General features: G+C 34.4%; 1 protein-coding gene across 4 annotated transcripts in view; it reads right to left on the reverse strand.

Moving 5' to 3' along the window:
• Positions 1 to 21,928, reverse strand: part of HNF4G (hepatocyte nuclear factor 4 gamma) — a 121,659-nt gene that overhangs the window by 65,263 nt on the left and 34,468 nt on the right. For all 4 annotated transcript variants that reach the window (XM_077876513.1, XM_077876510.1, XM_077876511.1 and 1 more), the window contains exons 2-3: positions 7,786 to 7,840; positions 4,823 to 4,910 (exon numbers count right to left, since the gene is read on the reverse strand). The gene's annotated coding sequence lies outside the window, so the exon portion shown is untranslated. The remainder of the gene's footprint in view (positions 1 to 4,822; positions 4,911 to 7,785; positions 7,841 to 21,928) is intronic.

A 21,928-nucleotide genomic window follows, 5' to 3' on the forward strand; every position in this document is an offset into this window, starting at 1 on the left:
CCCTCCTAAACACCCAGTCACTACTGAATACTCTGTTTTTTAGTCAAAAGAGAATAAAGCATTAGATTAAAATTCCAACTAGAATATGAAAGCTTAATGGGGAATTACTTCAAATAGGAAACAATAATAAAACACTAGTTTAAATCTGGTATAAACATTATCACTGTCATTTAGAGAATTAAAATGTGAGTGCTTAAAATTTTGTTGGGATAATTTAAAATTAAAATTGTTTTGATGAGAATAAGTAAGTGTGATCACCAGCAGACCAATATTTAAAAGAATATAAACTCATCAGTATTCTGGCATATTCTAAGGTATTTACGAGTACTAAAGGTGCTCAGGAAAAGCAAAAAAAGAAAACCGGTCTTTAATGGAAATGATCTCCTTTAAGATTAACAGAAGAAGGCTGTACTAAAACCCTCCTAAATTTTTAGATGAGACTTTTCTTCCAGGCAACTGGCCAATCCATCTGCCTCTTTCTTAACTATAGTAACACTGTGAAATGTTTCTTAACCTCCTAGTTCTAGAAGGTATCTACATTATACTGCAAAGCATCAAGTAGGGGACACTGAGGTTAAGAGCAAAAGATTTTACCTTTGAAGATGACCCACTTACAGTTCTATCATTTTGAAGATATTGTCCTATTGCTCTTGACAGTCAGGCTTGCACTAGTTTTTATCAATATCATGATTTTACTCAGGCCCATATAAAAAGGCTATCTGAACATTTCTAATAATATACACTAGTTTTTATTGAACAAAGGTATAAATAAATAGACTGCATTCATGTTAAGGAATGAAGACACACATGCAGTCCAGAAGTATATGTAAGTGGCCATCACTCATTTTTTGTTGTTGTTCTGGCATTATTTGATTTTTATTTTTTAATGTAAATTTCCAAAAGCTAAAACTTTCATAAGACATTCGAGTGTACATTTTTTTTATTGAAACACAATTGGTAATATTGATTTTAAATTTCCCTGTGGACAGTCTCCAGGAAGCCCATTAAGGCTCTGACCCCTCCTGATGACATATGTGCTCTCCAGGGAGTGCCCTATCATCTCATCATTATCTTTTATTCATCCCCATACACTTGCTAGCCCCTGCAGGAATTAGGGATGGCAACAATTCAAAGACATAATAACCATGATAGAATGAAGTACAGGTAAGTGCCTCATAAAGAAATATGCTAACATACTGTTACTAAAATTCCAAGAAAGGAGAGTTTTTCCCTGACTTACTAAGTTTATTCATCAGAGAGATGGCCATAGAGTTGGACCTTGAAAAACAAGTGTAACTGCAACTGGTACAATGGGTAGATGAGTATCCCATGAAAAGTCTGGGGTATAAAGCATTCGTACTTTGTCTAATTCTAGCACAGGAATTAGAAAAGAAGAAATGGATCATATTATGGTAATGGTGGAAGGATTTCCAGATGTAATCTAGTCCAAGGGCTCCTCAAATCTTTAATTTATGGAAGTATCTTTTAAACAAATATCAAGCAACCCATAGGTAAAATACAAAGTGTGAATTGTATGGGAAATAAAAGCACTCCAGATGTGTTTGACTCGGCCGAGCACTGTTTGAAAGTCAGCAACCTAATTCCAACCTCTGATGAGAGAATGAGACCCAGAGAAATGATGTTACTCGCTCAAGATCATTCATTATTAGGACTGGAGACCGAGAGTCCTTTACTTACGCTGCAGTAATATGTATAACACTATGGATTACCTCAGCTGTTTTTGGGCAAGGTTCAAGAAATAAGATAAAATATTATTCAGATATCACACTTAGGTATGAAGAAATTAATAGTGGTGAAGACTATCTTAAACTCCAACTGAGTTTTATTTTAAATGTTATATTTATTATTCACTCTTAATTTCCCTGATGAGAAATTACATAACGTAAAACTGAAAATCCTATAGAAGACCTGTATTTGCATATTAAAGTACAGTCATGTTGTCGCATTTTGCCAGAGCTGCCAGCTTTGCTCTCTTTGACACACTTCCAACATGGGTTCCATCGTGGCTGCACACATGTATAATCAATATGTGTCCTGCTCAAAAAAGTGAAGGTTATTTTCCCCAGGTTTGGATTTAATTCAATGCACATGTTAGATATTTTCCAGTTAACCTATTAAGGCTTTGTGTTATTAATTCTTGATAAATTACTTTGATTAATAAAATAATTACCTTATGTATAACAGAGATAAGCCAAATATTACCTATTAGGCAATTAAATATACATTCGATAAAAATTACATTACTCTTAAATTGCACAGGATTGTTTCCAAAAACAAAATTCTTACTTGAACACCAAAAAATATCTAAACATTAGGGATTGAAAAGATTTTTCAAATTTCTTCAGCTTATGGTAAAATGTTCCTTCATGTCCACCCGCACAGTAGTTAAACAAATATAGAAGAACACTTGTTATATTCCCTCTTGTTATCTTGTTTCTAATAAACAAAATGTTCATTCAGCAAATAAGTAGTCACACAGCATAGCAATTTCTTTACACAAAACACCCACACACACATACCCCCCCCCCCCAAAAAAAAACAGTAAAAACAGTGACAGGACCTCTTTAATGACACAGCCTGGTATGATTTTCTAGACTGACTTTATCTCTGATTATTTACTGTGCCGTGAATAAGTGGTTGGCTCTGAAGGCAGTCTTCAAACGTTCAAATCCTGGTTCTATCACTTATTAGTTACGTGACCCTGGGGAAATGTACCTAAATTCTTTTTTGCCTCAATTTCCTTACGTGTAAAAATGAAATAATATCATACATAACTGAGAAGTATGTTAATACGTGTGAATTGTTTACTATTGTAACTGACATTTTTAAAATACTCAGTGTGAGTAATTATTAGTCTGAAACTATGAACAAGTGAAGGATTCACACATTTCTTTTTCTCAAAGGCAGAAGAAAAACCAAATATTCCATATGGATTATAAAATAACAACAAAAAAAAGTGTAGATTTTAAAAATTCTTAAGATATGCAAGAAATAAAAAGTTGAACTTGTAGGAAATATAGCCCTCTTCCACCCATCCTTTTCGGTGTATACAACTGCTGTTAAAGGCAATCATTTCTACTTCTTTAGGTAAAATAATCTTTTGTCTTCATTCATGAGCAAAACCAGAAGAGGCAGATCTGTTAAAAAGGGTTGGAGCTCCTGCAGGACAATTCAGAAAGTTGCATTTGAAAGGAAAGTACTGTGCTTAACACGTAGGAGGGGCCAATTCTGAGCCAGGCATTTTGCGAGGCCCTCTTCTTTCTCATTTAATCCTAATCAGATCCTACACAGTAAGATGTGTTATTGTCCTCAGTTTTATAGATGAGAAAACTGACACTCAAAAGGTGCAGTAACTTGAGCAGGAACACACACCCCTGACGAGACCAAGATTCCAACTTAAATTTATCTGATACCAAAGGCATTCCCTGGTCACCACGTCACATATATGGACTCGAGTCTAACAAGCCACTTTATTTAGTTTATTTAAAGTGCGCTCCATTATTTAGCTACTCTGTTGCCAGATTCAACACCTAGCTCTTAATTTGCTATAAATTTTACCATCTTCACTAAGATAAAAATATTTGTTTAAAAATCCGATTCTATAAGACTTGGATTTTGGAATCTATATAACAACGAGGTTTAGGACTTTAGAAATGCCTGTGGAAGTATTATTAGAGCTCTCATATATAGGAGTTCCCTTAAAAGATTTTTATCCTCTGTCACTAGAATCATTTGAATTTCAAAATCATTTGAATTTATGTAAAGTCATGAATAATGGGAATTTGTTATAATAATATTTGCAATGGTGCAAGTGGTAATGCAAAGAAATGCAAGGTCTAGCAGAATAATAAACACTAGATTTTGATTTTATTTAACTTGGACATAAATCTTATTTAGAACATTTGTATACACAGAAAATGGGTGTTTCTTGCTTAGATATCCTTTAAACTTCCACTCCAAATTGGTCACCAGAAGTGAACTGTTCTAACTCTTGTGTATATAAAGAAACTTGAAGGACTTAATTCTGAATATACAGGATTCAACAGGCAATAATATTTTTCATTCTCCATGGTGTGATTTTAATAAATATTTTAGCACTAAAAGTCTGTGATTCAAAAAGTGACCTAGAATCCTTTCAAAATTTAATGGTACAGTTTAACCACATGGAACACACTCATGTATCAAGTCAAATGGTTTCTTTTTTAACTTCAGGATAATCTAAAAAACAAACAAACAAAACAACAACAACAACAACAAAAACAGGGATGCTGGATGCTGGCGTGGCTCAGCAGTTGAGCATCTGCCTTCAGCTCAGGTCATGATCTCCTGGTCCTGAGATCAAGTCTCACATCAGGCTCCCTGAGGGGAGCCTGCTTCTCCCTCTGCCTGTGTCTCTGCTTCTCTCTGTGTCTCTCATGAATAAATAAATAAATCTTAAAAAAAATCTAGAAAACCAAAATATTTAAGATACTTGAAGCTAAACTGGCAAATGTCTCTTTCACATGACAAACTCTAGTAGAGGTGCTATCAATAAAAATGGCAAGATGCTGATAAAAAAGTAGAGTAAGGAGGTTATTTAATTCTAATAGATAAGTAACCCAAAGTATCAACTACTACATTAAGTAAAACTTTTATGCTTAGTTTTCAAACTCGATCTATTCATGAATATTAGGAATATCAATACTTTAGTCAGGGGCATCTACTTGTCACTCTTCAAGTCTTTTCCTGTGGAACTGGAGCTATTTCTTTACCTCACATCATTAATTTATTTACCTAGCCCTAGAAGAGGGGAGGGACTTACCTGGCGGGTAAATTCGGAAAGACTAAATTGGAATGATGAATAGCTCCATCTAAGTCTGCAAGTTCCCACAGAAGTTTACAGTTTTTTTCTCAAAAAAAAAAAAAAAAAAAGACATGAATAAATTACAGAACTATATACAAATTACATGAATAAATTACAGTACATGCAAAAACAAATTTTAAAAAGTGTCTCATTATACATTATTTCCTCACAAATGCTAAACCACATAACCCTGTAAATTTAGCCAATAAGTTCAGCATGTGTAAAAGCAACATAAGCTGATACTGAAGTTGATAGTAAGAAATAAACTCAAAAGTTCAACAACTTGCATTGGAAATTGAAAGTAAATTAGAAAGTCATAAACAAATTGCCAGTTAGAAACTACTTAACATATACTTTAGTTCCATCTCTACATTAAAAAGTTTTATTCTATGGTTTATTGTAAATGAAAAATAAGACTGGGAACTGGGCATTTTCTTCTTGGCACTTTAAAATAAAAACAATAAATAAAATCTCATTGAAGCTGTAGGTTTCCAGGCTCATCAACATAACTGATCCAAGGGCCATTAGTGGCTCATAAAATAAGAAAGCTCAATAAAATAATCATAAACTCACATGTTTATTTAGTTCTGAGACCTAAGTGATGGACCTTTGTACCTGACCATGCCTAGAGACAGTTTCATTACACACCCGCGCACACACACACACACACACTAATGTGCTCTTAATTATGTAAACTCACATACACACATTTATGGGCATCTGTAATGCCATCATATCTATACTTTGGTAAACAACAAAGGGGTATTATTTAGTTTCCTTTTCTAAATAAATAAGTTGAGCAATAGCTTTTTATTTAAATTATAATTATTCTAACGCTTACTTCTAAGTTTCCTCTGAATGGCAGATAAACCCAAATTAAGAAGAAAGGCTTGACTAATGTGAACATATTTTATCCCTCTCTAATTGTATTTCCAGCTTTCAGAACTTGCTTTATCATTATCAAATTCATTTAAGTAATTTTTAAGGATAGAGGATCCAAAATTTTCATACAATAATCATCTTCTTTCTAACTTCCTAACTTACCCATAAATGAAGAATACTCAGAACTTTGTAATTTCTTAAGTGGCAGTAGTGTCTCAGACAAATTTAGGTTGAATAAAGCATATGTTTCCTATACAACAAATACATTGTTTTTACACACTTAAAAAATGTCTCTTGTTAGTAACACAAAGTTTAAGTAGAGTAATACTATATCCTTGATTAAAATAGTTGTGTCTGGTCAATCTTCAACTTACTGAAAGCAATGTTTATTCACACGTTAAGTTTCTATCGTCTACAATCAGTATCCCTCTCATTCCCTCTGGTATTTCCGAAGAAGGAAATTGAATTCTCTTCCTTTCAAGGTGATCTCTGTAGCTAGAATTTTGATATCTTCTTCTAGATTCATTTCTAGTCATGTTTAGGGGTGTTCTCTATTGACTCTCTCTGCTTGACCCATCCCAGATTCTCACCTCCTTCCCATCTTAAATCTTCTCTTGACTATTGTCCTACTTTTTTTTCCTAATTTTTCCCCCCTCAGTTCTAAGAAATTGCTATTTGGGCTCTATGTCAACATCATCCACTTACCTTTTTTTTAACCCCATCCACTTACCTTTTTTTTAACCCTCAGTCATGGCAAGAAACTTTTTCTCTACTAGTTATCACCAGTCAAGGCCACAACTCCTCATTCTGTGATAACTCTTTTGCATAGTCTTCTATTTGGACTCCCCAGTTCCAATCAAATTTACCTTTCCTGATGACTTAATCTTTCTAAAGTGTAGTTTGGTTAATCTTTCTAGTGTGGAGTGTAGAAACAGTGGAAGGCAAAAAGGATCCCCAAGGATTCTTCAGTAGCTAAAGAACCAAATGGATTCCTCTTCCTCTGGACAAACTTCATCTTGATTTCAACTTCATCTTGATTTCACTATTCTTTTCACCTCTGACTTAGTAACTCTGTTAAAGTTACTATTCTTCCACAAAACATTTATATGCCTGCCTCAAACTTTAGTGTTTCCTTTGTCTAAAACAGTATTTTTCAAACATTTTAAACCATGACCTAAAGTGAGACATAAATTGTGACCAAGTATACACACAATTAAACATATATATTATATGGGAAGCCTGGGTAGCTCAGTCAGTTAAGTGGCTACCTTCAGCTCAGGTCATAATCTTAGAGTCCTGTGATAGAGCCCTACATTGGGCTCCGGCTCACAGGGAACCTGCTTCTCCCTCTCCAACTTGCTCATGTTCTTTCTTGCCATCTCGCTCTCTCTCTTGCTCTCTCGCTCTCTCTCTCTCAAATAAATAAGTAAATAAAAATTTTAAAAATCTAAACATGTTATATGTCAGTATCACATATAAATCCAAACAATCTTCATGGCATAATGACACTGGAACTTTTTACATGTAAATCATGATCCACCAAATTTATTTCATCGCACAAGAATGAAGAGCAACCCACAGTTTAAACACCCTTACCTATATTTTGTAAATCCCTGGACTTTTTCTAAGTTTGACTTGATTATATACTTCATTACCCCATCTATTCACTTCATTCAAAATAACAAGTAATAGTGTCTTATTGGAAGTCAGGCATTTCTGTCTGCACTGGGAATAAAATGACAATGAGCAAAAACAGCCTGCTCTCCTGGAGCTTGTAGAGTCCATCCCAAAAGACAATGATCATTCATGTTCCTCTATTCTTGAAGTATTTACCTATTCCATCTATTTCATAGCTATATCATGCCACTTTACATTTCTTCAACTTTTTAATCTAAATTCCACCTCCACAAATAGACTGTACTATCCTTCAAGAGAGGGATCTTAATTATACATATCTGCACTCTGTACCATCACTTAGTAAGGGGAACAATGGGGCAAAGTGAAAACACAATGAGTTCTAGCCTTAGCTTGCCACTTACCAGCTTTGCAAGTTTAGGCCAGTCACTCAACTTTTCTCAAGTTCAGTTTCCTCATCTGTAAAATGAAGAGGTTGCACTATAACAGTGGTTTTCAAATTCTACTGTGAAAAGTGTTCAGGATTCAAGGCAGGCTTTACGACATGAGAGGAAGGGTTTTCACTCAAAAGAGGGGCATGGGGACTTGAATCCCCTTCTCTTTTCTCAACTGCAGCTTACAATATTATTTGAAAAAGAGAAAAGTCTTGATGCTAAAAAATGTTTTAATTATTCAATCTCAGGATTTTGCAATCATGTGCTCCATTTTCCCTGCCATACAAGTTGAAGTGGAGGAAGAAGAATAAGGTAGGAAGAAATAAGGTAGGAAAGAGGGAAGATGGAAGACAAACAATTTTTAAGAGTTTATACAATACAATGTTTCAAAAACTGTGTTAGGAACAGTATATATGTTTCCTTATTTTTTCTATTAATAATTTCACAAGATAGGAATTATTAGGCCCATTTTATACATGAGAAAAATGAAGCTCAGGAAGGTTAGATCACTTGATCAAGTACTATAATTAAAAAGCAGTGTGGCCAAAATGTTCTCTCTTCCATTATCCCAAGCTCCCTTTAAAAGAACCTAACAAGGACATTGCATTTGCTTTTTGTTTTTTTTTTTTATGTTTCCTATATTTCATTTTAATCCTCACAACTTTGAGGTATATAGTTCTGCATTATTCTTATTTTGCCAATTAGGAAACCAAGGTTCTAAGAAATGAAAGTGATCTTCCCAATGCCAAATAATTCAATGGGAGCAAGAATGGAATTAAATGCTTGAATTTATATTCTGTGCTCTTCCCATATACCAAATTTTCTCCTTTAAAAGAAAGAAAGAGAAATAGGGAAACAGTAGGAGGGAAGGAGCCAGAAAGGAGGGAGCAAGCAGAGAATTATAATTCCACTGCTTATTTAAGAGGTCTGGTGAGTTTAAATGAGATAATTTAATGGAAAGCACCTTGAAAAATCTGAAATACTCTATCATCATTATTATTATTTATTCAAACAATGTGCAGTAAAGTTGACATTTGATATTTTTGTAAAATTCCATGTGGTAACTGCAAATATAAAAGAGCTATATAATGAATTAATTGCCTAGACACACTACAGAAACTCCTATAAAAGAAGGACAATCTGACACTCTTGAGATTATGATACAACAGTTGGTTATATATGCCTGCTTTCTGCTCATGATATACAGTCCCTACTGGCAGTAGAATAATTCAAATTTTCAATTTTTCTTGAATTTCATCACAAACTCAATCAAAGGCATGGAAGTCAGTATTTTAATATCCTTGCACTCTGTGAAAAATAATAGCATGCTCTACTACCTGAACTCTTAGAGCATTTTTTATTTTGATTGTCTTCCCATTATACTGAGAGATTGTCAGGACCTTATCAGGAAGATCATCCAAACAAACTAGAACATTATTAAGGTTCCAGCAGTGCAGTAACTCACTGAATGTATGAGTGATTAAAAGCCATACAGTTGTGACAAGGACCATAAGGAGATCAGACAATAGAGTTACATTTCTTTAAAAGGGGGAAGAAAAAAGAAGGACTAGAATGATTTAACCCTGTGAATCCTTTCCAGTATTTAGGCTGCAGCATTATTTGATCAATATTTAAAGCCTTATGTGACTGAATTCCTTATGGTAAAAAATTTCCAACCATCAAAACAGGGGAAGATAGGATTGACAAACAATTACAACATAATTATTGCCTTGCCACAGTGCCAGTGTCCCAAAAAATGATATTTTGATAAAACAAGATGTATTGACATTAGTAAAATACCACCATTTTTAGAATTTATCATTGACTGTAGTTAATAAACTTTTTTTGATTCATTGAGATATTTGGACTTAGAAACATATTCCCATTTCATTTAACATTCACAAAACTATTAATTAAATGCCTCCTATTTGCCAGACATTGCACTGTTTACTGGAAATAAGGCATTACGAGAGAATAGATGCTCCTTGGAGGAATGAACAATCTAGGGTGAGAGAGAAATAGCTAAATTAATTTTTTACAATGAGATGTAATTGAAAAAATGCCTCTGCCATGTTGTTAAATGAAGCCAACTGACCTTTAAAACAAAACAGTACCAAATTATTAACTGTATTCTCTTAAGCAGAGGAGAACAGTGATTATTATAGACTTTATTTTCTTCTGTATATGTCACCTGGTTTTTGTAAGAATTTTTTTATACATTTATAATCAAAAGTAAAGAATCCAAGAGAGAAATTTTTAAATGAGTATTTCGGTAGAATGGGATAAAATTCCCCAGAGGAACACTGACTGGGTCAGGTAAAGCCTGAGAGCAAAAATGATGTCTGAATTGGCTCTGCATGGTGAATGACTTATTGAGTGTAGAAGACAGTGGATGATAGTTGAAACAGTGAGAAAGTCATCTAGAAGAGTAAAGAGTTTGAAAGTCAGCATTCCATATAGATTTGAGTGGTGGATGAGGAGAGATGGAAACTGAATGTTCCTCAGGAGAGAAAAATATTGAGACTAAGCTATAAAGAGCTTTAAATGCTGTTCTAAAGACATCCAGTTTTTATCCTGTAGTCAGTGGAGAGCCAAGGTTCTAGCAGTTGAGGCCTCTAAACATGGGACATTCTCAGAATTCTCTTGTTAAAGATGTTTCTGACTCCAAATGTTTGTGAGGGTAAAACTCTTGGTTGCAGATGAAAAATTCTAATGAATAAAAATTGAGTCAGTGGATTTGAAAGGTATGTTGAGTTGGAGCTGACAGGACCTGTTCACCAAGTGGATGGAGGAATGAGAAAGAAGAAATACCAACACATAACTCGGAGAGATCTGAAGATTGGAAATTGAAGGGCAATAGGATTTGGGCAAATAAAGAGTTAGTGAAAATACTGGTCATACTGAGGAATATTCACTGGATAGTTTGAACACAGGTCTCATACTAATGAGAGAGTATAAGTGGCCCTTTCTCTTCAGTAAAGTGGCTACTTATATAACAAGTCAATGAGTAACGTTTTAATCTTATCAGTGAAATTCTTAAAAAAAAAGAGCTTGAGGAAGTTTTTAATGGCAAAATAAACAAACAAAAAATCATATACACCAAGAATACTCATATTCATATACTTTCCTTCTGATATAAATTGGATTATTGTCCCAATTATTCAGTTTCTTACACTAGGATTATACAACCACACCCTGTGCTAGGTACTTTTACAGTGCCTGTGCTGTGAGTGGAGTATACTTCCCCACCAACTAATGTTGAGGTTGGCCATGAAACTGCTTTGACTAATAGAATGTTAGTGGACATCATGCAACAGAAACTTTGTTTTCATGGCTTGGCTTGCTGTCTTGTGTGCCTGTCATCTGCCAAAGAATATGCCCCTCTATCTACTGTCCCTTCAACTGTACTTCAGACCTGAAATATAATCCGAACTCTGTGGTTTAGCCCTAATCCAAAAGAGCCTAGCCTAGATCAATCCTATTAACACCCTTGAGAGTATAAAAATAAAGAGTAAGTCATTGAGCATTTTATGGCTTCTTGTTGTTATGCAGCATTAGTGTAGCAATCACTGACTAATACAGGTTTTCCTTTACCTCAGAGTAAAGAAAACAGGGGTGTGATTTTTTTTTCTAAAGACTGATTTCTTTTTGTATTTTTTTAAGACTGATTTCTATAAAAGCATAGTGTACTTATAGAACATATATAATGATTTTATGCAGAAAATCCCAAAGTTGAAGACAGTATCAACAGATGACTCTATAAATCAAGGACTTTGCATATTTATTGGTAAGGTTATTGCATTTCAATGAAAATTCATGCATGATTTTTAGTGAATATTAATAAGCTCATTCTAAATATCTATGTGGTGTTCAAAAGAATAAGAACAGCCAAGACAGTCTTGAAAATAATATTTTGTTTGCTTTTATGCATGTATGGTATATTTTATAGATTAAAAATATTAAAATAAATAATAGAAATAATTATAGAACTGAAGAGATCCTAGAGATTAAACACATAATAACCAAAATACAAAGTGCATCAGAAGCCTAAAAAGTAAGCAATAAAAATATTTCTTATGTAAAGAACAAATGAAGAAAAAAGAATAAAAATACAGAGAGACAAAGAAAACTAACCTGGGAGGTCCAACTAACAGAAACGGGAAGAGAAAATGAAAACAAAGAAATGGGAAAGAAGTAATCATTAAAAAAAAAAAGAAAAAAACTAGAATATATCTCCCATACTAAAGTAGAATATAAGCTTCAAAATTGAACAGGCCCATGGGGATCTCAAGTCAAAGGATGAAAAAAGGCCCACACTCATCTTTTGAAATCCTCCAATTGTGTTGCGTTGTGAGATTTTCAAAAATATGTAGAGCTCCACAAGGGACGTTTTGGGGGAAGAAAATCTGAGACAAAAATAGGCATTGAGGGTTAAAAAAAAAAATGAGGGTAAGGTAAGAGCAAATTGAGAAACAAAAAGAAACATAATTTGAAATTTCAGGGTTAAGAACAAACCTGTCTGAAAAGTTAAAGCCCAGATGTAAAGCAAATGTAAATTTAGAATGATTTCAAGCAATTGAGCTTAATAAACAAAAGAAAGAATCATTTGAGCACAGTTAACTTTTTTCCAAGGGTATCTTAGGTTTCTGGGGATGAACCGATATCCAAGTTAAGTATAGCCTCAGCTTTAGACGGTACTTGTGGACTACCAACATTATTTACATGTTTCCAACTTTTAGAATCAATATAAATACAAAAAAAGAGGAAGACTTGGTGGTGGTTACTGAAAGAAAAAAATATAAATATAAATAAGCTTGAGAACATAAAAGTTTAGCTGACCAAAAGTAAGCCACAGGAGGAAGGAAAAGGTGAAGAAATTAGTAGAAGTAATAATAACTTGTCTTAAAAAATTAAGAGTCTAGACTTGTTGAAAAAAGAAATTAATTTTTAACTGTTTTATTTCAAGTTATAAAAGTAATCAATAAAAGAACAAAACGAAAAATAAAAATGTCAAATATTGAAAGGAAGGGCTAGGAGAGATGGGGTAAGTTAAGGGGGACACATCCTCAACTTTCAGAGCAGGAGTCAATAATACTATTTTAAAGTCGAGGGGCATGTGATCAAGAATTATAGAGTAGCACTCCAACAGAAAAGAATTAAAAAGCAACAGTTAGGAGTTGCCCTGAAAATTTGTTGAGAAAAAAAAAAAAAAAGAAAGAAAAATTGTTGAGAAGAAAGAAAAGACAAGGCAGAGAGAGAACTTATTAATTCTAACCATCCTGTAACATGATTGTGATTAATCAAAAAAAGTAATTTTTAAAAGACTGACTCAGAATTCATGTCCCATAAAACTACTAGCTGTACACTTAAAACAATAAAAAAAACTTTCATCTTAAAAAAATAAGTACCTAAAATGGTATGAGAAGAAGCCATCATCAGGCTAATGAATTAATTCGAATGCCCAAATTTAACATTATAAGGAAAAAAAATGCAGGCATTGAATATGAGAGGAAAAAAAGGGAGGGGTAGCACAATATTATTTCTTAAATAAAAATAAGGCTCACACAGAATGTTAAACATATTTAGAAAATAAACAGATTTTGCAGGTTTAATTGTTATTACTCAGTACTTGTGATATTTGCATGCAGCATGTACTATTTTAACCATTTTCTCTTTGTTATTTTCTAAAAATAAGGGAGAAGAAACAAGCATTTGTTAAACACCTACCAGGTAAGTGTTTAAATATGTTTTTATTTGTTCTACAGAATAAAATTTGGTATAATTTTACCAGCGTATTGACTCTAAAGAAATAGCACTAAGAGATTTATCTGAGGTTAGTAAATGATGGAGCAAGGATTTATCTGTCCCAAACTACTTCTATTATATTATACTAGCATAGTCATTTTAGTGATTATTAATCTTACTGATTATATATGGTCTACTAAATTATAATATCAATATATTAACATTAATTTTATTAATATTAATCTGCACACAACTGTACTATGTTTATCTATATCTTCCTTAGCTTCTGCAATAAGCAAAATAATGGCCTCCAAAAATGTCCTAATCCTTGGAAGCTCCAAATATGTTATTTTACATGGCAAAAGTGACTAGGAAGATGTGATTAAGTTGAGGATCTTAAAAGAAGGTGAATAGGGCAGCCCGGGTGGCTCAGAGGTTTAGCGCAGCCTTCAGCCCAGGGCATGATCCTGGGGACACGGGATCCAGTCCCACGTCGGGCTCCCTGCCTGGAGCCTGTTTCTCCCTCTGGCTGTATCTCTGTCTCTGTCTCTGTCTCTGTCTCTGTCTCTCTCTGTGTCTCTCATGAATAAATAAATAAAATCTTAAAAAAAAAAAAAGAGGGTGAATATCCTGATATCCTGAAAAAGCCAGCTGGGCCTAATGCAATCAGAAGGGTCCTTAAAATATGGAACAGGGAGTCAGAGGAGTTAGAAAAGGGGATGTGGTGACAGAAATAGAGATTAGAATGATCGGATTGTTAGCTTGGAAGATGGAAGATGGAAGAAGGGGCCACGAGCCCCAAGGAGTAGAGAAAAACTCTAGAAGCTGGAAAAGGTAAGGAAATAGATTCTCCATCAGTCTCCAGAGCAATGCAGCCCTCTTGAATCTTAAATTCAGTCCAAGGAGACTTCTTTGGGACTTCTTGTGTTATAAAAAAAAACAAAAACAAAAAAACAAAAACATATAAAATAATATATGCTATTTCAAGCCACTCAGTTTGTGGTAATTTGTTACAGCAGAAATAGGAAGCTAATCCTAGACTAGCTTCAAAATCAGAAAGATCTGGGCTTATGTCTTGTTTCTGCTATGATTTGGGGCAAGCTTCTTAACCTCTATGAACATCTTTATCTACAAATTTGAAATTATAAAAAGCAAGTAGGGTGATCACGCACCTACGGTTAGAGCTCATTCATGGGCAAACACTATTATTACGTACCAATTATGGAAGAAAAATAAAATCTGTAAGAAAAAAAGGGTTAAGATTGTTTTTTTGCTTCCAAAGCCCCAAAGTTAGCTAGCCAGTGATTTTTCATAGCATATTGGCTACAAGTTGAAATATGAAGGAGGAAAACTGTTCCAATATTGAAACCACTTCATGATTTGAGCTCATTCACTGTACTCCTTTAATATCTAGCCTCTTTGGGGGAAGAGGCAATATCCTTGACTGGCTATAAATTTATGAGCGTAGTTGCTTTTATGGCTCTGAATGTAATAGAACTTAAGTAAATACTGATAAGTTCTCTATTCTTCTGAGAAGTTTCCACCCACATAATATTGTCCTATCATTGGAAATCCCCACAGTTTTGATAAGAACGAAGGCAAGAACTCTTTTTTATATAATACTTGTCAATTAGAATCAGAACAGCATTCATCATTTTAGTTGGAAAGGCTTGGTATTTTTTAAAAAACCCACTTGAAGTCTGTATAATGAAATTTTGCTTTTATTGTCTTTGGAGCACCTTCAGCTGGTCCTTGGGAGGTTAATGTTGACTTTCAAGTTTATTTTTTTCAAGCATCCTTTAACATGGTTTGCATTTATAGATTAAATGGTAAACTGGATTAAAGGAAATAAGTATCTTCTGTCTCTCCACATAAATTGACTATATTTGAAAACCATGTCCATCTTTTCAATATAGGGATAGGTACTGCCTTCATTAACTGCGCCTGTAGGGAATTATAGTAACTTTTTCAAACCATTTAGATACCAGTCGTTTTTCAGGAATTCTTTGTGCTCACAGTGTATTTAAAGAGGTTTTTGCTCAGATGCCACATATTAAACTTTCTGTGTACTGTATCATAACATTGAGCTAGTTAATTTCTATCCAAGGGGTGTCACAAATAGGCGAATTCTTACTAAAAAGCAAAATCATTCTAAAAAGTTTAAAATGTGACTAAGGAAAAATGATTTACTACATGATTCCCCCTATTCCATAGTGTATAGTTTTTCACTGGTATGTGCAGCCCTTTATTTATTTATTTTTATTATTTATTTTTTTTTCTTTTTTTTTGTTTTTTTTTATTTTTATTATTTAAAAATAAAAATTTAAAAAAAATAATTATTTTTAAAGATTTTATTTATTTATTCATGAGAGACACACAGAGAGAGGCAGCGATATAGGCAGAGGGAGAAGCAGGCTCCCCACAGGGAGCCCGATGTAAGACTGGATCCCAGAACTCCAGGACCACGCCCTGAGCCAAAGGCAGACACTCAACCACTGAGCCACCCAGGCATCCCAATGTGCACCCTTTAAAACATGTCTTACATTATCTGAAAAACCTTTCTTTAGGGAACCATCATCATTATCATCATCAACATAAATATTATTATAACTAATAATAATAATAATAATGTCTCTACTCCCAGCATGGAGCCCAATGAGGGCTTGAGCTCAGGACCCTGAGATCAAGACCTGAGCTGAGATCAAGAGTTGGGACGCTTAACGGACTGAACCACCCAGGCACCCCAGGGAACCATTACTGATATCAACCAAAAGATCTTGCAAATCTTGCACTTATTTAGCTTTGGACTAAGTAAACTTTTGCTTTGGGTATTTCCTTTCTGGAATGTGAGAATGAGTATCAGACATCACCAAACAAAGTCCCCATATCCTGTATGAGACCAGTAGGTGTTCGTCAAATGCTTATAGAGTTTCATATACATATATGACAGCACACTCACACACACACACACACACACACACACGTGTATGAGTAACATTCCAGAAATGGGGAGCTTTTCCAGACTGCTTCAGCATTCTGAAGATAAATGCCTGTCCATGCTGACATCACGTCATTAGTGTCTGAATCACTCCAATGGATAGGAGAGGACTCCCCAAATGGATGGAATATGCTTCCCCAAAATGTGTGTGTTGAAACCTTAATCCCAACTTGATGGTATTTAGTGGTGAGACCTTTGGGAGGTAACTAGGTCATGAAGGTGGGGTTTTTATGAATGGGATTAATGTCCTTAGGAGAAGAGGGCAGAGAACTCAATAGTTCTTTTTCTGCCATGTGAGGATACAGCAAGAAATCATCTGTCTGCAACCCAGAAGAGGGTTTTCAACCAGAACCCAACCATGCTGGCACCATGGTCCTGGACTTCCAGCCTCTAGAACTATAAGAAACAACTGTTTGTTGTTTAAGGCACCCAGTCTTTGGTAATTTGTTAGAGCAGCTTGAACTAAGACAGGAGGTATGAATAAACATGTATATGATTAAATGCATAAATGAACAAACATTTCCTGAATGAACATATGTATGAATTAGCTCCTTGATTTTACACAAGGACATAGCAGAGTTTACCTCTTTTTGCTTACGCGAAGCCAAAGTACACAGTTCATTTATAAACACCACTACACAAGCAAGATTTTGAAGTGACAACTAGAATAAATATTTTATTACCCAGAATCCTATCACCCAACAAAACAACTATATTTTTTTCATGTTCCTACTAGTTTCCTGATCATATTTTATATTGTTTATTCATATAGCACAGAGAAATCAGAATTTTTTTCTACATAATGAGAACAATTCAGGCACAAGTTTAAAATTCTGCACATATATTAGGTTTCATATTCTTGACAGTCCACAGTGATCTTTCCTTCCTAAGAACTCATGATACTTTACGAATATCCTGCTGACTAGGGATATGGCCGTATATTGTTACAAGACATACTTGGTATTATTATTTATCCTAAATTCTATTCAATTTTATATGTTATTTGCCCAGCTACTATGAAGCTCCTTCCTATCAGGAGGTAGGAATTATGTTTCCTTATATAATCCCACTTAGCCTAGAAGAATGAGGAAGATGACAGAGAGATGACAGATAGGTAGATAGATGGGTAGATAGATAGATATTTGTTGAGTGACTGTCAAACAGATGTAGTCATTATAAGTGAATAAAAATGAAATGAGAAAAATTTAAAAATGCCCAATATTTTGTATTGTTGTATTTTGAATATAGTTAAAATGGTATGTTTACCTAAGATAGAAACCATTATTGTTTCTTAAAAATACATATTTTAAGATAAACAACTTTTTTCATTAGTATCATATCTGTTAAGGAGTAGTGAAAAAACTCAGAAAGTCATTAGGAAAATGAGTGTAAGAATGAAATTCATTATTCTCTTTAGCTTTCACTTTTGATTTAAAAAGCATACGTGAGATTAAAACTGTTCTTAACTTTGACCCAGTTACAACGCTGAAGCAACACGAACTCTGCCCCTTAAATGCCAACCTGTAAGTGGAAGTTATTGCTGCTTCCAATGAAGGTGTAAATTCGATTAAATAAATATACTACACATATGGCATTTAGGAAATGAAGAAAGAAGACACAATTCCTCAACCTCCAAAGAACAGGATAGTGTAGAAATATATATATATATATGTATATATATATATATACATATATATATATATATATATATATGTCAAAATCGGAACACGATTTTTGTTTATTTGCTTTTGTTTTGTTGTTTGTTGTTTTTGTTTTGTCTCCAGTGGAAATCATTAAAATTTGATTCCTGTTCCCTTAGGAAAAATAAGCTTTAAAAATGAGTTGGAGTGTCTCTTTGTTCTCAAGATTTCTCTCATTTTGACAACTATTTTCTGTTAGAAGTAGATAAAGTCTAGCTCTTTAAACACAAACATACATTGGTCTTCTTTCTCTTGCTTATTTCTTCCTTCCTCATCTCTTTTAGTTAGATTATACATTTTTCTCCCACCCTTAATGCAAGACCTGGTCTTTAATTTTATCATGTTTACCTATATACACATTAATTCAGGAACCTTATGAACAGTAGGAGCTGCTACTATTATTATTACCTCCCAAATTTATATTTCTAATCCTAACCACCTACCAGTGCCCAGGCTAGTCTTAAAACATAATTAACAGCTCATTATATTTTCCTTAAAATTACTATCATTCTCTAATTTGTTCTCTACTGAAAATGGCCATCATCTCATACAATATATACACATATATGTATGCACATAAACACACATGCATTTGTAAGTATGTATATATACTTACAAAGTGTATATAGATTTGTATTTTTTAAAAATATAGCAGGTCTTTCATTCTGTATACTACATCTGTCACAAACTCATTTTGATAATTCCTTAGGAAGGAAAACCTAATTTCTGCAGCTTATTAATGACAAATTTTAATTTTCTTAAAAATTTTAACTCTCTCATGATGAATGTTTCTTTGCTATGGTCACTATTCTCAATTAATTAATCATCCTATTTTGAACCCAGTCCAGTGTTGATGCCAGGCTCCCCCTGGAACTGCTTAGGGCCCATGAGCTCACAGTCATCTCTTGAGTTCACATCTCCATTCACTTTGACCACGAATCTAATTTCACATACAGATGCTCTTTCTAACCACTCCCTCCAGCAAATCAAGCCTTTACTCCATCAGATCTTAGATGCTGCTTTCCCTCATCTCCAGAAAGGAGCCTACTCTACCCTATGGTAATGCTCCCAAGAATAAATACCCCTTTGCTGAGCAAGACCTGAGTAGCCACCAACCCAGCTGCCACCACTCCTTCACCCCAAATGCTCCACATACCTTCTCAGAGGTATTCTCTAACGCACACAGAAGATCGACCTATTAGATTTAATGTTATTTGTGATGCTCTATGAAAGTTTCAACCTAAGATATTGCCTCTTTCCTCTTTCCTCAAATAACTCATGGTAAAATCTAAGGGAATGACTTTAGAGTCACATAAACCCAGGTTTTAATTCTGGCTCTGCTACTTGTCTGATTCTGGACAACTTAAGTTTTTTCACTTAAAGAAAGATTTACCGCAGGGGTATAGTGGGGGATAGGCATAAAATATACAGCCCATGGTGGGCACCAACTTCCCTTCTATCTTAAGGCCAAGAAAGGAGATCACATAAAACTACCTGATAAATCAAGGCTACCTTATTACACTAAAAAAGGGGAAGGGTGGGCAGCCCAGGTGGTTCAGTGGTTTAGCGCCGCCTTCAGCCCAGGGCCTGATCCTGGATACACAGGATCGAGTCCCACGTTGGGCTCCCTGCATGGAGCCTGCTTCTCCCTCTGCCTGTGTCTCTGCCTCTCTCTCTGTGTCTCTCATGAATAAATAAATAAAATCTTTAAAAAAAAATAAAAAAGGGGAAGGGTGGCAAGAATTAATACACATCCTCATCTTCTCACTTCCTCTTAGATGAATAGACATGTGAGAGATACATGGTCCTTCCTCATGAAAACTGATGCACATGTATTCTCTTTACGATGCAGAATAGTCCATTGTTACTAATATGGAGCTTTGGAATCTGCTCTGAATACAACATACTTGGTAAATGACTAAATTAATTAGTCAATGGATCTTCTGGATATATTAGACTTGATAAATACTAAAAACATCAACTGGTTAAAAATAGATTCTTTATTCCATGTGGCTTGCATATAGAGTGTTTATTTTACCTTCACAATACAAGGAAGAGATTTTGATTACCAACCTGGTAAGAATGGTAAGAACTGCATTTCTTATACTTTCTAAGTAAATACTGAAGTCAATTGTCAATTCCTTATACTCCTTTTTTTTTTTTTTTTTTTTTGGAGAGAGAGAGAGCACATGTGAGTAGCAAGTGATGGCGGGGGGGGAGACAGAAAGAGAGACAGAGAGAGAATCTTAGGAAGGCTCCATGCCCATGCCCACTGGGATATGCTCCATTTTTTAAAAAAGGAATTAGACATAAAAATGGCCCAGATAAAGTAGAATAGCAAACATAAACTTAAAATGAAAACTAAGTAATCCAATAAAACACAGTTATATTTTTCACAGGAGTATGCTCTCAAGGAAATAGAAAAAAGATTTTTAAAAAATCTTGAGATGCCTGCATGGCTCAGTCAGTTAAAGATCCAACTCTCAATCTCAGTTCAAGTCATGATCTCAGCGTTGTGGGATCAAGCCCCAAGTCCATGCTGGGCATGGAGCCTGCTTAAGATTTCTTCTCTCTCCCTCTCCTTCTGCCCCCCTCTAAAAAAAAAAATCTCAAATATGACAGATCAGCAAATTCTTAGAGTAACCCCATAAGTCCCTTCTTGAGTTGTATTATATATCATACCACCCTCAAACATTTGTAACCTCATTCTTAGTAGGTGGCGCAATGTATTCAATATTAACTCTATACATTCCTTTTTTCCTAATAATATTTATGTTGAATTTTGAATAATTCAACTACGATCTTACACAGAAAATAAGATCCTCAAAGTGTAGAAAATGAGTTTTTTAGATACATGAGGCTCTGGACAAGTTTGTAAAATTTTGAGTATTTCTAGACAAAGAAGTCCTGGATAAGAGGCACTCTACGGTTCCCATAAGCACTCAGACAATGATGCTCACTAGGTGGAAAAGTCCACACAACTCACTGTAACCAGTTCTGACTTAGAATACCTAATCCCATAGAGCTATAACCATATTCAATTAGGATCTTTTTTTTGCTTTGGTTTCGGTTTAGTTTTTTGAAGATAAGATTAAATAAGTTTGCATACGGAAAATATGCAAACATTGCAACTACTAATATTTTTAAGCTTTATTTATTCATTTGAGAGAGAGAGATGGAGAGTGGGGGGAAGGACAGAAGGAGACCTCAAGCAGATTCCCTGCGGAGCCCGACATGGGGCTCCATCCCACGATGCATGGGATCATGACTTGAGCCAAAACCAAGAGTTGGACGCTTAACAGACTGAGCCACCCAGGTGCCCCTACAACAAAAGTAACTTATTGAAGAATTTTTGTTAATAGAGCATTATGGTTAGTTTTAAAAATCTTTTTAACATCTTGCTCAAAAATATAAAAGCAATTATCACTTTTATGAGCTTTTCAGTTATTTCACTAATTCAATGGCATTGCAGATGTGTCTGCAAAATGAAACGTAGAACTGAAATAATTTATCAAGATAAATGTTAGTAAAACATTTTCTTTAATTACTTGCATATTTCATTTTGCTATACTTTAAGATCAACTACCCGGAAAAATTATAGTTCTCTATGTTCATTCATAACACCAGGTTGTAGCAAATCATTTAATTGTTCTCTAGAGCATAAATACTT

This window comes from Canis aureus, chromosome 28, assembly GCF_053574225.1.
Source record: "Canis aureus isolate CA01 chromosome 28, VMU_Caureus_v.1.0, whole genome shotgun sequence".
In the NCBI taxonomy this organism is placed as follows: domain Eukaryota; kingdom Metazoa; phylum Chordata; class Mammalia; order Carnivora; family Canidae; genus Canis; species Canis aureus.